The following is a 15658-nucleotide window of genomic DNA, read 5'->3' as shown; positions in this document are numbered from 1 at the left end:
GCATCTACTGAGATTGTCACTTTTTCTTTTTTAACATGTTATAACTATTACAATAATAAAAGCCAGTAAGTTCTTAGCGTTGGCTTTATGTAAGACACTGGTCTAAAGATTTTATCATCTATATCCATATTTATATAAACTCAATCCTCACAATGAGACTACAATGTTGGTTGTATTGATTTCATCCAGATTTCATAGATAATGAACTAATTAGGAGTCAGGAACATGCCTGAGTCCTCCCAGCTAAAATGGTCAAAAACAGGAATTGGTCGCGGGCAGTTTCGTCAGAGGATCGACAGTGTTTCCACTGTCCTATGTGGAATAAATACAAATTGATGTTTTCATATTAAACTATATTTCTGGAATATACCTAGGTTAAAATGTTACTGTCATATGCTATCAGATTCCAGATTCTTGTCAGCATTATTTTTAGAATAATTACATTTATTACATAAAGAGGGGTATCAAAGGGTACTTTTTGTCATTCATTTTATTTTAAATGTTATTTCACACTCATACAAGCATTTTTTTAATCCTCTAAAATCATTTAGGTAATCATCTTTTCCTAAAATGTTTGACAGGTAACAACAGTTTGACTCACTCTGGCCTGGAGGCTAGTTTGGAAGATAATGAAATTTTACATTTCCTTAGTGATATTTGGTGTACTCAATTTTTACAAAGCTTTAAATTTAGAAAATTGGTAAGTTAATAGAAAATGCCCAATTTTATTCTGGATTTTTTTAATGTATAAAATTTGAAGTTATAGTTTCACTTCTATTTAAAATTGAGTTTTTATAATTCACTGATCAGATTTTCTAAAATATGACTGTTTTATTTCATATTTATTTTTACATAAAAATTTAAACATGTGTTTTTTTAAATGGATTTACTCACTTTTTTTTGAAATTTAGGTATAATTGGCAAATAAGGATTGGATATATTTGTATATATTGTGGTACACAATGTTAATGTTTTCATAGAAGTGTTCATTGAGAAGTGTTCATTGAGAAGTGATTAAATCAAAGTGGCAAGAGCTGTAGGAGGTCCCCAGTCGACTGAGGTCCTCACACAGTGCCTCTAGGTCCAGGGACAGGGAGCTGGGACAGGCGGTGGCTGAGGCTGGGGCTGGCGAGGTGCACAAGCTTGGGTGCAGGGGCTGGCTGCAGGAATATGCACTGCAGCAGGGGTTAACTATGAGCAAGCACATGGTGGCGAAGGCCAAGGGCAAGAGCTGGAGCAAAGTAAAAGTATATGCATGGGGGTGGAGTTGGTTTGTGCAAGCACAGGGATATAAAAATCAGGGACAATGACACCCACATGGTTGAGGCTGCTGGTGCCAGATGAGGGACTGCAACGGGGCTATAGTGTGTGTGTGCACAACTGTGGTGCCAAAGCTGGCAGCATGTACGCATGTGGTTGTGAGGGCAGCTGCAGGTGCAAGCATCGTGCTAGGGACAGGCACGGGGGGCGGGGTGGTCATAGTTGGGTGTGCAAATGTTTCTGCGATGAAACTGACAGCAAGCCTGTGTGTAGCTGCAGGGACTGTAGGCAACATACACGCTGGTGGGGCCAGTTGTGGAACTCAGGTGGCTGTATGCACGCTCACAGTCGCTTGGCCTGGAGTTGCAGCGTGCATTCATGGCTGCAGGGGCAAGCACGGCAGTGGGTGCTGGGTGATGGAAGTTGGAGCCAGCTGATGTGCATATTCAGCTGAGGGGGCTGGGTCTGGAAGCCCACATAAGCCAGGCTCCAGGGGGTAGCCAAGGGAGAGCACTCAGCAGTGGGGACAGGGGCCAGGGGGTGGCCAAGGGAGAGCACTCAGCAGTGGGGACAAGAGCCCAGGGGGTGGCGAAGGGAGAGCACTCAGCAGTGGGGACAAGGGCCCAGGGGGTGGCGAAGGGAGAGCACTCAGCAGTGGGGACAGGGGCCAGGGGGTGGCCAAGGGAGAGCACTCAGCAGTGGGGACAAGGGCCCAGGGGGTGGCGAAGGGAGAGCACTCAGCAGTGGGGACAGGGGCCCAGGGGGTGGCGAAGGGAGAGCACTCAGCAGTGGGGACAAGGGCCCAGGGGGTGGCGAAGGGAGAGCACTCAGCAGTGGGGACAGGGGCCCAGGGGGTGGCGAAGGGAGAGCACTCAGCAGTGGGGACAGGGGCCAGGGGGTGGCCAAGGGAGAGCACTCAGCAGTGGGGACAAGGGCCCAGGGGGTGGCGAAGGGAGAGCACTCAGCAGTGGGGACAGGGGCCCAGGGGGTGGCGAAGGGAGAGCACTCAGCAGTGGGGACAAGGGCCCAGGGGGTGGCGAAGGGAGAGCACTCAGCAGTGGGGACAAGGGCCCAGGGGGTGGCGAAGGGAGAGCACTCAGCAGTGGGGACAGGGGCCCAGGGGGTGGCGAAGGGAGAGCACTCAGCAGTGGGGACAGGGGCCAGGGGGTGGCCAAGGGAGAGCACTCAGCAGTGGGGACAAGGGCCTAGGGGGTGGCGAAGGGAGAGCACTCAGCAGTGGGACAAGGGCTGGCAGAAAGGGCCCAGGTCATTTGGAGGCACATTCATAGCACTGTGCTGGGTCCCTGGGCTGGGGTGCTGGTGGCAGCTGCAGCTGAGGTGGTCCTAAGGAGGGAGTGTTTGGGGGGCATGGCTGAAGCCCCTGGAGATTGTGCGGGAAAACTATGGGGCCCTCAGTGGGGAGATTTCTAGGAATCCTGCTGTGGCTATGCTGGCTATGGTTTCCTTGGAGACAAAAGCTGCTGGATATCAAGCAGCTTATGTCTGCGATGGCTAAACCCAGAGGAATCCTCAGCCGTGAGTGCTGAGGGTGTGTGTGGTGCCTGGAAAGGCTGTTAAAGTTCCCGGTGGAGAAGACTGTGGGAGTCCTGTGCAGAGAAAACCAGCGGGGACTGAGGGGGCTCCTGCGGTGTGGCTGACAGGGATAGCCCCCATCCCTGTTCTTTGTTCCCAGCTGTTTCGGCTATTCTGGTCTCCTTTGTAATCTGGGTGGGGTAAAACTGAAGTTTTGGGCAGTGCGCAGGAGGCCAGGCCGGGGGAATGGTTGTTACTCCTACTCTCCTTTTCCTTGCGAGGGAAACTTGCGATTTTGGGGATTCTCTCTGTACTTAGGAGTCCTGCCTGGGGCCTGGGGTCGATGCAAAGCGAAACTGTGCCGCCGCCTCTTGTGCGGTTTGCCTCACTCATTTTCCTCCACTGTATTGCTGTAGCTTCTTACGTGGACTCCTGAGCTTTTCCAGGGCTATTTTCATTTGTGGATAATTGTGCAATTGTTCTTTTGGGGGAAAACTGAAGCTGGAATCTCCTCCTCCTCTGCTGTCTTGCTTCCTGGAGTAGGAATTAAAAATGTTTATATAATGAAATTTATGCTTTTTGTGTACATTTATTTGAGTTGTGACAAATGCATGGAGTCGTGACAAATGCATGGAGTCATGAAATGATGATCACTGTGTGGATTCAGAACAATGTATAATCCCCCAAATTCTGTTCTGCTCAATCTCTCCCTTCACGTCAGCCTCTGGCAGACACTTACCTGTTACCTCTCCCTGCAGTCTACCTTTCACAAAAAGGTAGCCAAATTGAGTCATAAAATATGTAGTAGCATTTTGATTTATATATAAAGCGTTCCTTTTTATTGCTGAAGAGTTTTCCATTCTACGGATTGTCACTAATTCATTCACCAGCTGTTTCCAATTTTTGGTCATTATAAACATAGCTAGTACAAACATTCAGGCATAGGTTTTTATATGAACATAACTTTTCATTTCTCATGGGCAATGTAAGCTAAAAATAAAATCCTAGGCCCCCTACCAACTGAACAGACAGGCTGCTTGGTCAAGGGGACCCCAGAAAAAAAATTAAAAACTGAGTTCCTAGACATGACTGACAGGAGGTCAGACACTCCTCCCTTTTGCAGTTTATACACAACAATGACTGGCATTAAAGCCAATATACAGATACTATAAGATTCGTAGCCTTTTTTTTTTTGTGATGGCATCTCGCTCTATTGCCCTGGCTGGAGTGCAGTGGTGCAATCTTGGCTCACTGCAATCTCTACCTCCCAGGTTTAAGCAATTCTCATACCTCACCCTCCAGAGTAGCTGGGACTACAGACACGTGCCACCACACCAGGCTAATTTTTATATGTTTAGTAGAGATAGGTTTTCCACCATGTTGGCCAGGCTGGTCTCAAACTTCTGGCCTCATGTGATCCACCTGCCTTGGCCTCCCAAAGTGCTGGGATTACAGGCATGCGCCACCGCGCCCCACCTCATCAACTCTTTATGGCAACAAAATACCAAGTTATAAACAAGACCTAAGGCCATGCCAGGCAAGGGTTAAGTCACACATCCGACACTTAAAGAATAAACTATGCTCTGCCACTGGGTTTCCCTTCTTCTCTAACAGCTAAACAAGTACTGCCCTGGAGAGAAGCCATTGTAAAACAATTGTAGCTCACCACTCCATACTGACTAACCGACTCCTTCTTCCACCAGCCATAACTACAGCTTTCACTGGACAAGAGACTGATTTCAGTAGGTATCTTCTGATAAGAAGACCACTGACCATGGACTGGTTCTGGCTACTTTACAGAGGCTGTGCACTTGCCTGCCTTCCTGTCACAAAAAGACCTTTTGACCTACGGGACCTAACTGCAACACATTCAAATGTTAAGTCTCCACTCCAAAGTGAACATGGGTTGCATATTCAATACACACGTGTCAGGACCTGTTACATATGTATGCTTTGCTAACCTATTCGGCATAAAGCTCCTACCCCAACTTCTCCTCCTCCCCCATCGAAGCCCCTGTCTCATTTTGCACAGCAGGGGAATGTGCAGATGAGATTCCGTCTACCTGGGCAGCTTTCCTGAGCCTTGGTGACTGCTTTGCCCTGGAGTCTGGGCTCCTGCTGATTCTTGCTGCCTATCTGTGTGTAATGAAGCTGCTTTGCCTGATTTGTTTTATGACTGTTTTGTCTCACCAGACTCATACTCTGGCAGCTGGGTTTGTGCAAAGCCTCCAGCCAGACACAGAACCTTAGCACAAATCAGGGAGGCCTGTAGGGTCCTCTCCTAGGACTGGTAAACAATGCACAGAGTTCCTTTCCTAGGTATTGATATTAGTGCACAGTAATCTGCTTCACAGTTTTGACCGGCATCTTCCCATGCACCTGCTCTGGCTCCTGGCAAAGACCATTCTACTCTCTGCTCTTGTAGAAGTTTGACATTTTTAGATTCCACATAAAACTGAGATCATGTAGTATTTGTCTTTCTGTGCCTAACTTATTCCATTCAGCATAACATTATACTGGTCCCTCCATGTTATCACAAATGCCAGCGTTTTCTTCATTTTTCAAGCTGAATGATACTCCATTGAATGAATACACACACACACACACACACACACACAAACTTATTTATCTCACATTTTCTTTCCATTCATACACTGATACACACTAAGGTTGATTCCATATCTTGGCTATTGTTAATGATGCTGCAATGAACATGGGAGGACAGACAACTCTTTAGCTTTCTGATTTTATTTTCTTTAGATATGCAAGCAGAAGTGGGATTGTTAAATCCAAAGATAGTCCTGCAGGGTGAGGTGGCATGTGCCTGTCGTCCCAGCTACTAGGAAGGCTGAGGCAGGAGTTTGCTTAAGGCCAGCAGTTCAAGGCTATACTGTGCTAGGATCATGCCAGTGAGTAGCTGCTACACGCTAGCCTGGGCAATATAGCAAGACCCCATCTCAAGAAAAACTAGTCCTACTTTTAATTTATTAGTAACCTTCATGCTGTTTTTCATAATGGCTGTACTAATTTACATTCCCACCAACAGTGTACTAGACTTTTCTACCGACCGAACCAAAATACTGAGTCATTCCACCCAACACCCCAAATCTCCCCTTAATCTATCTAGTTGTCCCATTCCAATCTCTTCAAAAATTCAAGAGAAGTGTTATGTGTATAAAACGGCAGGCCAGGAAGCTCCACACCCTTGTTCCTTCATGACAGCACCAAAGAAACAATGACATATGGGCTAAAATATCCTGTGAGAACTGTGGAAATAAAAAAGCTGCAGCAATGGGGTGAAATTTAAACGAATTAAAGGCCACACTCAAACTGGTAGGTCCTGGCCCCATGTGGGCCCTTTCCGCCTCCTCCCTGAAGCAGGGTCTGCAGTCGGAGGGGCGTGCCCAGTCCCTGGTTGCTATGTCAGGATAGAGGGAGGAACTGGAACTTGCTTGTAACATCCTGGCTCTGTGGGAGCCTGCCAAAGGGACTGATTTCTGTCCCATCTGATTTTGAAAACCGCTGAGAACAATAGCATAATTTGGATACCACGTTGGAAGCACTTAAATCCTGTGATGGGTGTCACAGCACAGTAGAGCTGCAAGGGGACTCCTCTCCAGGGGTGCCTAGGAGCAAAAGATGACAGTAACAGGGGATACAATAGAAATCCAAGGCTTCTGAGAGAAATCAGAAGTAAGACTCAGGAAAATTAAGACGCTTAAAAGCAGCCATGTATATAAAGGGATTGCAAACAAAAAGCACACACACACAGCATCCTTGGGTGTGTGGAGCTTCTTGTATAATGTGCTATTTGGCAACATAAAATTACTTCCCATCCCCTCATCACGTTAATTATTAAGAACCAGGGAAGATACATCCCAAGAAACTGTTTCAGAGAACACTGAGGCTGTACACTGGGCTAATTAGGGAAGCTCTTTTTCTGCATGAAATCAGATACTAAAAGTTAGGAGGGATGGTTATGTTTTTTTTCTAATTCACAAATTTAAATAAAAGATCACAAGGCATCAAAGAAACAGACTAGCATACCAAATCAAATGATCAAAATCATTAAGCACAAAAAGAAAAAGTGGTAGTGAATGGGAAATGAAGAAAACTTCCAGAATTATGGCCTTTGAGAATGGCAGAGAACATAGAAACCACTGTAGAAATAGAGAAAGTGACCTTTTGTATGAACATGGTGAGTTCATTGACTGTAGCTGGAGGTAAACCAGTAAGCTCTCTTCTGATGGTTTCTCAGTTCAATTAAAATCAGGGAGAACTTCTCTGAATGAAGAGGAGGGACATCTTCATAAAAACATACGAAAAGGAGTCATCTTGGAGAGCAGGCGAATTAATGAATCAGGAAGAGATATTGGGATTACAGGGTAACCTTAAAACTCCCCTCAGGATGGAATTTATGAATTTAGCATAAGCATGTTTGCCAGATAATCCATGACATGTACTCAACATGGTTCTTAGCAAATACTATTCATTCGATGCTTTCAGTGCAATTAGTTATGGTAACAACGTCAAGAATGATGATGGCAGCAACTATCATCCTTACTACTACATGGTTAGTATTTGTGAGAAAAACCAGCTATATTAATTTATAATTTCCTGTGCCTATTTGCAACATATGATGGCTATTCATAATCTGTTTGATTCAATAAATTGGTCTTTAAGGCAATTAAAGTCAGTGCAATTAGTACCCTCAACTATGTGGAGCTTCTTGTATAATGTGGTATTATTTGGCATCATAAGATGGCATCCCATTCCTTCAACATGTTAATCATTTGAGTTTAGAAGTTAAAGTCAACTCTACCCTTAACGCATCCTGTCTCCAATCTGGGTTTTGTGATGGCCCATCTGGTGATGGTTGGGATCCCATTGAGTGGAAAGATGTCCCTGCCCTGAGCCCAAAGGTATACTTGGTGAATCTTCTCTGCATTCCACTAGATTGCACTAACATGCTGTGGTTGTTAGCATTTGAAGGAATTTTTTATGTTATATTTTTCCCCATTCCTCCTCATCCCCAAATTTATAGGCAATTGAGTGGTTTTAGGACCATGTGCTTTGAGTTAAGCCATTTGAGTCTTGGCCTTTTTATTATGAGCTGCGTGGTCTTGGGCATCTTATCTAACCTTTCTGTGCCAGTCTCCTGCGTGGGCAAGCGTTCATGAAGAGTCAAGATGGAAGAGCCGTTTCTTGGAACAGAGCTCTTCTGAGTCTCTAGCTGTTACTCCTAGAGGGAAGGGATGTTCTGCCTTTGTCAGCTGGTTACTGAGAATTCTTCTGTGGGTTTTCTGGGCACAGCTCTCTCACCAGGTTTCTCAATTCCCTAGTTTGTAGTTCAGGTGTAAACTCACTTATAGACATTTGCAATTGGACCTGAGGCATTTATGTTCCTCACCCTTAATCCCTTAACTTGCTGATCTGCCTCCACAGGGGGAGACATTTACAAATAATAAAAATCCCCAAGCGATTATTTTTAGATTTAATCTAGATATCCAGTGTGTGTTACCATGAAACCATCTTGGCTTCATGACTCTGCCACCTAGTGGCTAATTGACAAGACAACATTATTATAAAACAAAGCTGTATATTTTTTAGTATATTCCTTAAAACAGTACGTATCATTAGGGTAATTTACAACAACAACAAAGATAAATGACAAAATTCTATTATGGGCATGTTCAAGAACTGATGGTGATTTTGTTTCTCTTTTTTCCCTTAAGTATTTTCTGCTTTGAGCAGGGACTTGGTTGTCATTTTGATTGTTGTTCTGCGTGTAAGAGCAAAGAGAAGCAGGGTCTCTACCCTGGGTTCAGCATTTATGGCCTTGGGCCACTCAGGTAACCTCCTAGTGCCTCAGTTTCTACATTTGTGTTAATATTCAATGTGTTGATAGAAACGGAGCTCTTTCCTGGCTCTCGTTGCCTCAGTTTCTGCATTTGTGTTAATATTCAATGTGTTGATAGAAATGGAGCTCTTTCCTGGCTCTGAGTGCCTCAGTTTCTGCATTTGTGTTAATATTCAATGTGTTGATAGAAATGGAGCTCTTTCCTGTCTCTGAGTTCTTGGTCACTGCTAGTGATTATCATCATTGCCATGGTCATTATTTTGTCAGAGCACCTGAGCGTAAGTCCGATGGAACATGGGCTCTTTGCCATCCTCAGGTGCCTGGGCTCGTGAAATGTACATTGGCTATTCCTGATTTTCACTTGATGGGATGGGAAGAGGATTCGTGGAAACACTAATATCCTTAGTTGGTTCATGATAAGAGTCTTGATGTATGAACTGTCATTAGCCCATTGCAGCTGTGTGTATGGCTGCCCTCTCCATTAGGAACTGGACTTTACATCCCAAATCTCACTTTTACTTTGCAATCTCTCTGGAAACAATTGGGAAAATAGAATAAAACATAAAATTCTGTAAATACGATTCTTTGATATGCTGCCAAATAATTTGTAAAATTATTTTTTCTCATTTTTATTTAACTATGCTTTTGTAGTTATCAATGTAATAGATGGATATTGCTTTAAATGTCTTTCTTAAAAACTGTCCTGCTTTAATTTTATACAAGGAAAAAGTTACTCAAAGTGCTGCAACACAGGAGAAATAATTCTTTGCTTAGACCTATCTATTTGCAACTATTTTATATAAAATTTTATTTGAATGCTTAATATGTGTTTTTTCCTGTTCTTGAAAGTACATTTAAAACATCATTAAATATTGTTTATAATTCTAAATGAATGTAAATGTTTCATTGCATAATAAAACCTTTGTTATTAAGCTATCACTGTTTTTCTATCATAAGATGAACATCTAAAACTGCAAGAAAATTTGCTATGGATTAATGTATTTTACTTAAATACAATCCTAGATAAGCAAGTACTTTCACCCTCAGTCTTATGACCCTGATGTCGGAGAAGCCAATGGCCCAGGATAGGGAAAATGTGCTAGCTTTCTTCAGCTTCTAGACCTGAAATTTATGGAGGTGGACTCAGGACCAGCTATACCTGGTAAGGCTCAAATGACACCAATGCCACCAGAGCAGGTGTGAGTGTTCCTGAGTGACTACTCAGGGTTCTTGAGGTCAAGGACTATTTTAAGGGAATTTTAGGGAGCAAATTGACTTATCACTTAATGAAAGAGGCAACAGGGCTTCTAAGAAAGACAAGCACCTTATAAATGGTTTTTAATCCCTTTTTATATTAACAAGTATAATAAAGCACATAGTTTGAGCCTGGTCTCAAACTCCTGCTCTTGTGATCTACCCACCTTGGCCTCCCAAAGTGCTGGGATTACAGGCGTGAACCACTGCGCCCAGCCCTCATTTCCTTTCTTTGGGGTGTATACCCAGCAGTGAGATTGCTGGATCATATGATAGCTCAATTTCTAGCTTTTTGAGGAAACTCCAAACTGTTCTCCATAGTGGTTGTACTGATTTACATCCCCACAAACAGTGTACAAGGGTTCCCTTTTCCCCACATCCTTATCAGCATTTGTTAATACCTGTCTTTTGGATGTAAGCCATTTTAACTGGGGTGAGATGACATCTCACTGTAGTTTTGATTTGCATTTCTCTGATGATCATTGGTGGCGAGTATCTTTTCACATGCCTGTTTGCTATTTGTATGTCCTCTTCTAAGAAATGTCTATTCAAATCTTTCGCCCATCTTTTGATCAGATTATTAGGATTTTTTCCTATAGAGTTTTTTGAGCTCTTTATTTTTATTAATCCCTTGTCAGAGAGGTAGTGTATAAACATTTTATCCCATTCTGTGCACTGTCTCTTTATTGATTGTATCCTTTCCTGTGCAGAAGCTTGCAGAAGCAAATCCTGTCTTCTAGCTGTTTTGAAATAAATTATAGTCACCTTATTGTGCAGTAGAATCACCAGAACTATTTCCTCCTATTTATTTTATTATTTATGCTATAATGCTTTATAGGAGATTTCTCATTCAAGCCTCTTGAAATCTAAATATAGTAGAAATGGTTATTGTCTCAACCAAATCCTCTAGGGTCTGCCCCAGCCCACCTCTCCAGACGCTTTGACTTTCTTTATCTCACTCTCTGCGTGTACATGGGAACTCCTTTTGTTTGCTGACCATATTAACATTTTTAAAGAATCCTAGCAAATGTCACTTATCCTTCCCAGATTAATTCTCCCATCATTATTACATCTTTGTTTTTCTTTATATCTTCACAAAAATACCTTCTCATAAAAGTCATCTCAATCCATCTCTTCTCCAATACATTTCTATTCCAATATTCTGTTTCATATTCTGTTGAATGCTACGTCATGTTTATTTTAAACTTTTTTTTTCAGATATTTATGGAAGTCTCCCTTCAAAGTAATGTATATTTAGATTATATTCATTTATTCACTATGCCTGCTGATAACTTTTAATCCAATTGAATTTACTTATTTTGTATATTATTGTGGTTAAATATATAGTTTGACTTATACTTATTTCAATATGTTTTTGTTATTCTACATTCATTTAGCCCGTGTCCTTGGTCTTTTTTAATTTTTTTTTAATATTTGAATGTTGAATTTGTATTCCCTTCACAGTATTATTTTTTTCATTGGTTTGGAAAATGTCCATTTCACTTGTTTGGCATGACAACACAAATATTACAATAACATACGTATTCAAATTTATAGAGTCACCACACACACACACACACACACACACACACAATCTTTTCCCTAAATGGAAACACATTTTACTCTTATTTTCTATGCTTTGCTCACTTCTTTTAACTTCATTCCTTTAGAATTTTAGTCCCAGATTTTAAAAACACATTACATATCAAACTTTAAATGAAACTTTATTTAGGTATGACCAATAGTATTAATTTTTTTGCAAAATATAGTTTCTTGTCAATCAAATTATTCTCATCAATCAATATATTTCTTTAATCTAGGATAGTCTCACATAATTATTTTAGAGAAGTAATGTATGTAGTAATCCATCTTAAGCTTCGTATGCCCCAGTTTTCACTGGCATTACTTTCTCAGTGCCACATTACATGCATACAGAATTATTAATACTCTTCTTTCTAGAATCCAGTGTTTCTGATAAGATATTCCAGGCAAATCTAGTTTGTTTATTGGTAGGTTTTTTTTGATTCTTCACCAAAAGCATAATTTTTATGTTCATTAGTGTTACCACAATACGAATAGTTTGGAATTTTTAATTTTTTGTACTTATTGACCTAGGCTAATACATCGATTATTTTTGTGAATTTGAGGACAGGCATCTCTCCTGACCTCAGGAAAATGGTTTCTATCATTTTGTCCTATTAGCACTCTTCATTTGCTGCTCCTTGAAGTGTCTTCTGTGTCTTCTGAAGTGTCTCATCTGTGCCGCGGTGTGCTGGAGCAGGCTTGCATTGGCTCACCAGGGATGAGTGCATATCCTTTCCCAACTCTGGGGTCAGTGACTCACATTGAAAATTTTGATTTAGTCAAGGCTGGAGTATTCACACTATGGAAATCAGCAAACACTACGAATCCTACAGATTGATTTGTTTTTTTGAGGAAAATGGTTTACCAGCACACCACTGCCTCTCTTTTAACATTTTTTTCATACACACAAACACACACACCTATATATGCATGTACACACATATATCCAATATTCAGGGCTCATATATTGACTTTATGTTCCATTTGCGAAACTATTTTTCAGCTGTGGCCATGTGAGTTAAATAATATGTCAGCTAGCTTAATTCTGGTAATCATTTCACAATGTGTACATATGTTAAAACGTTACATTGTACACCTTAATATTCTATTTTCATTTCTTAGTCATATCTTAATAAAACTGGAAAAAATCATAGTTGCTTTTCTTTTCCCACTACTTTGAAAATTTTAGAAAATTCTGTCCTTATGTTATTTAGAATAATTCCTCAATATTTAGGCTTCAGTTAGCTGTGATTGTTCCACCGCCTGGGTGATAGAACAGAACTTTTTCTCAGAAGAAAAAGAAGGAGGAGGAGACGAAGAATGAAAAGGAGGAGAAGAATAATTATTCTTTGATATTTAGTAATTCTTTTTTTTTTTCATTTTTTCTGGCCTTTTTGCGTTTTAATTTCAGAGATTTTCTTTGATGAGTTTGGTTTTGCTCTAAAAAGTGGCAATCTTTCATATTAGTATCTCATGTGTAAAAGGATATCTATTCGCCTTATCTCATTGTTTCCTGAGATTCCCTGTGACATACAAGGCTTAGCTGTGGGTTCTCCTCAGAGCATTGTGGAGACTTCTTGTCCTTCCTTAGACTGAATAGCTTTGCCTTACCCTGTTGGAAAGGCTACAGTGACTGAGGATTTTTTTCTTCACACGTATTAGGAACGAGAGGTCATCTTGTTCAGCTCCTCTGCTAATCATCCCGAACAAACCTATTTATAAATCCTGTATTTGTGTCTATGGATTTCAAAGGATAAAATGCTTCTGTCTCTTTTACTAATGATTGTGAGTGCCTTCCGTTTTTCTTCTCTGAGCTCTGGTCCTACATGGTTTTTTTTTTCCATGAATTCATTAATATTCATGTTTTGTAAAATCATTTTATTTTTTATTTCTTAAAAAATAAACCTTTGTTTCATTGAGTGAAATATACATAGTTCAGCATTCTCATTGTATAGTTTTTAAATAATTGCAATATTGAATTGTCATTTAATTAAGCAAGATAGTTTTTTTCTTGGGGTATCCATTGAAAACCTGTTCTGCAGATCAATAAAGTGTGAAAATTGATGTGTTCTTGTTTTAGATTTACCAATTGTATTTATGAAATACCTTATAAATACATAATTATAAACATATTCACAAATGTAAAAGTATGCTCAATACAGTTATTTAAAAGAGAAAATACTCATGTTATTCAATTGTAGGGAAGATTTTTAATAAATGGTGAATATTTTTATAGATTATTCATTCTGAAGAGAAATGCTCACAATAATATAGAGTATGAAATTATATGTGTATGACGATTACAAAAGCAATATAAACACATCCATATCATAGAAAAACTCAATTCAAGAAAGTAACAGGATTTTTTTTTAATGTTCCCATTTTCATCTGCAGTTAAGTAATTTAGCTTGCCTTCCGTATGCTTATTAATCATATCATCTATTTTCTCATTTCCTTTTTGGTACAAATAACTATCTGTTTATTGCTGAGATTACCATCTTTACACTATTCTATCTATATTTTTATTCTGAATTATGTTTCAATTTACTGGGTACAGTAATAATTTGATTTTACTTTCAATGAGATTTGTATTCCATATTACTTTAAATGAATGTGAGTTTGTCTTTGAAAATGTTTCACAATTCATATGTAGTTTTTTCTACATATTGTGTCCATATCATTGCTTTTCACTTGGAGCTATTTCTTTAAATACCACATCTTTTGCCCTGGGGCCATAGTCTGTGCAAATTGATTGAGACTCCGACACAGGTACATTTTTCCCTATGCTGTGTTGCTCGGGTTATCAGGAATAATGCATTTGTACATGTGAGGCTTCCTGTAGAACTTCTCTACTTGCATATTGTAAATAAAAGCATGCCCTCCTCAGCATGCTCTGCTCAGTTCCCAACTCTTCCTTCCATTACTGAAGGAGAAAAATCACATAAGAATATCCTAGAACATAAATTTAACCAGGCTTATTTCCCTCTTGTTTTTATTAAATTGGATATTCATCACTCTGTTTGTTAAAGTACATTGAAGAGGTGCCAGTTGGACAGGGTATTTGTGAAGAGGCAGCCTGAGTCATTAGTGAATTCTCCTGATGCCTTTTTGTTCTTGTGTGTGCAGCCATTTTGCCTTCAGTCCAGGCTTTGGTAGGAGAAGCAGGTCCAAACATTATCCTTAACATTTGTAGACAGGCTACAGTATTCTCACACAAGGATGAATTATAGATGAGCGCTAGTTTTATTTTCTGTTATTATAAATCTAAATGTTGGAAGGCTGAGGCAGAGGGATCACTTTAGCCCAGGCGGTCGAGGCTGCAGTGAGCCATGATTGAGCCACTGCACTACAGCCTGGGCAACAAAGCAAGACCCTGTTGGAAAAAAAAAAGTCTAAATCACTTGAAAATTCCACTTCCACCACAGATTCTGCCTGCATTTTACTCTTCATCTGCATTGATGTTTTCTTGCTTTTTTCTTAGGTGTATCATAATGAGAATATGAAGTAAAATTACAACCACAGATTAAATCACTTTTTTCTGTAATTGCACAGTTCTCTTAAAATACTTGAGACTGACAAATTGAAGTTCAGTCTCTTTGGGAAAAAAGAGAAAGAGGTCAAGACAAAGATATGCAGAGAGAGAATTAAATCAGAAAATGTTTGGTCAAATATAAGAATACATTTATTATTAGCATGCTTCTAAATATTTCATTTTTTTTTACTGTTTTGGAAGCCAAACTTATAACTATGATCATTAACAGAAGACTATATGTGGGATCCATGTTTCAAATTTTAAAATATAAAATTACGTAAGTAACTTTTTTCAGAGGTTAAGGCCAGAAATAATTACATTTTAGTATATGGCACTTTCAACTTTTTTTCTTTTTTTCAGTAACATGCTTTATTTTTCTCTTTCTTTTTATTTATGATTTATTATTATACTTTAGGTTTTAGGGTACATGTGCGCAATGTGCAGGTTAGTTACATATGTATACATGTGCCATGCTGGTGCGCTGCACCCACTAACTCGTCATCTAGCATTAGGTATATCTCCCAATGCTATCCCTCCCCCCTCCCCCCACCCCACAGTGAAATTGGAAATCATCATTCTCAGTAAACTATTGCAAGAACAAAAAACCAAACACCGCATATTCTCACTCATAGGTG

This window comes from Pongo abelii, chromosome 1 (assembly GCF_028885655.2).
Source record: "Pongo abelii isolate AG06213 chromosome 1, NHGRI_mPonAbe1-v2.0_pri, whole genome shotgun sequence".
NCBI classification, from domain to species: domain Eukaryota; kingdom Metazoa; phylum Chordata; class Mammalia; order Primates; family Hominidae; genus Pongo; species Pongo abelii.
The sequence above is the reverse complement of the archived record's forward strand: the minus strand, read 5'-3'. Positions refer to the sequence as shown.